Source organism: Carex rostrata, chromosome 23 (genome assembly GCF_964058835.1).
Source record: "Carex rostrata chromosome 23, lpCarRost1.2, whole genome shotgun sequence".
NCBI lineage: Eukaryota > Viridiplantae > Streptophyta > Magnoliopsida > Poales > Cyperaceae > Carex > Carex rostrata.
Window position 1 is genome coordinate 5209657 of NC_135940.1, and position 2801 is coordinate 5212457.

The following is a 2801-nucleotide window of genomic DNA, read 5'->3' on the forward strand; positions in this document are numbered from 1 at the left end:
TTCTGCAAAAGTTTTAGGTGTATTTAAGCTAGCAAAGGAGGTCATTATATAGGCATATAGGTAGGATCTCACATATATAGAAACTTTTTGTTTGGTATTTTACAGTTAATTAGCTTCTATATAAAAGGATTCTCGTGATGTATATTAATATAATGTGCATTGGTCAATTTAATAATTAAATCTCAAAGGATCAAAGGAAGAAAAAGAAAAAAAAAAGCGGTAAAGGCTGGTAATATAGAACTCATACTGGGTCCACGATCAACTATATATTTATATATGAATTGAAGAATTCATAGTCGTTGTCATCAACACATTATTGCCACAAAATTATTGTTTTATTTCACCAAGGAAAGTGATAGAGGCATAGAGCCATGTATTAAAAACTCCATAAAACCATTATGGACTTTGTACCAAGCCCAGTTAGCGAGCCTTTTTAGTAAGTCCATTTGGGACTGTCGTACGGAGTCACAACCGATTTATAGGCCCATTCAGCTAGTCCGCTCGAGACTGCCGTACAGAGTCATAACTGACTTACTGGCTTACGTGACACAAGCTCATTTGAGATGTTCATACGAGATTACAACCGACTTATAGGTCTATAAATGTCTCTGAGTTCACTGAGCTCGGGGTCCACGATCCAGCAATACGAGGTATATAGAGGATAGAGTTACGTACCTACTGGATCTGCACTCTGTTTTACTGAGATACGCATTTAAGACTGACCGAACTCGAACGGACTAACCTCTCCGAGTTAGGATGTGTTGTGATAAACCGCAACTTAATTATCTCTCCGAAGTTAAGCCGTATCATCCACACAAACTAATTACGATTTATAGGCCCATTCAGCTAGTCCGCTCAGGATTGCTGTACAGAGTCATAACTGACTTACCGGCCTGCGTGACATGCCCATTTGGGATGTCCATACGAGATTACAACCGAACTATAGGTCTATAAATACCTCTGAGTTCACTGAGTTCGGGGTCCACGATCCAGCAATACGAGGTATATAGAGAATAGAGTTACGTACCTACTGGGTCCGCACTCTGTTTAATTTACTGAGATACACATTTAAGACTGACCGAACTCGCACGGACTAACCTCTCCGAGTTAGGACGTGTCATGATAAACCGCGACTTAATCTCTCCGAAGTTAGGCCGTATCATCCACACAAACTAATTCCGATTTATAAGCCCATTCAGCTAGTCCGCTCAGGATTGTCGTACAGAGTCATAACTGACTTACCGGCCTATGTGACAAGCCCATTTGGGATGTCCATACGAGATTACAACCGACCTATAGGTCTATAAATACCTCTGAGTTCACTAAGCTTGAGGTCCACGATCCAGCAATACGAGGTATATAGAGGATAGAGTTACGTATCGATCACTACTAGAATTCTGACTTGTTGCATCGACTTACCTATGCTACAACCCTCGTTGCAACTACTCAATTTTCGACTTGTTGCATGGGTTATCCATGCAACAAGTCGAAAATTGAGTAGTTGCATGGGTTATCCATGCAACAAGCCCAAAAAAATACCGTTGCAACAACCCTCGTTGCAACTACTCAATTTTCGACTTGTTGCATGGATAATCCATGCAACTGACATTTTTTGGGGGGTTGTTGCATGGGTAAGCCCATGCAACAAGTCAGAGTATCCATGCAACAAGTCATTTGTTGCATGGACACTACTTACCCATGCAACAAATATTTTTATCCATGCAACAAATATTTTTATCCATGCAATAAACCCAGATTCTAGTAGTGGATCCGCACTCTGTTTTACTGAGATACGCATTTAAGATTGACCAAGCTCGCATGGACTAATCTCTTCCGAGTTAGAACGTGTTGTGATAAACCGCGAGAAGTTAGGTCGTATCATCCACATAGACTAATCTCTCCCAAATTAGAACGTGTCGTGATAAACCGGGACTTAATATCTCCGGAGAGTTAGGACGTAGCAGGAAGAAAACAAAATGTCACGGTGTGGTGTTTCCAATTTTTATTTATATATGAATTAATTATTTTTTCTATCTAATCCGCAATTTTATAAACAAAATGAGTGACAATAATATTTTTGCTTCTATATAATTATGTGACATCTAAACACATGCATCGGGACGTTAAATTTCAAAGAATAAATTAAAAATATATATGAACATTTAATTGCGCTACAGCTCTAAAATGCATATATTCAGCCAATACTTGTAAAGCAGTATTACCCCAGTTTTCATGCATTATTTTGCAAATTTTTTACAAGTATTTTTATTAATACTATTTTTTTTAATATAAAATCTACTAATTAAGACGAAGCAAAAAAATGATGAGGTTTAGACTTTAGTTAAAGAAGGGAGTTGACTCAAAGAATGAAACATTCAGTGGAGGTGGAGGCTCGACTAGTGACTACTCTCGTCGTCTGATCAGCCTTTTAAATTAGTGAGCAAGGTAGTTGACTCAAAGAATGAAACATCCAGTGGAGGTGGAGGCTCGACTGGTCTACTCTCGTCGTCTCGATCAGCCTTTTAAATTAGTGAGTTCTGCAATAATGGACGCCAAAATATATTAATTATGTGTTTTGCATATGAGTTAGGCTGGGGTGCTATGGATAGCATAGAGGCCTCTATGCTACGGCTCAATATTCGAGTTTTCAAAATCCAAACGGTCGATCCAAACCGTTCATCTTATTCTCCATATTAATATCTCCTTGGAGACCAAATTTTACATTTTTCTGAATTTTTTTACTATTTATTAAGTATTTTACAAAATTGTTGATCCAACGGTGGCTGCACAAAACAGTAAAA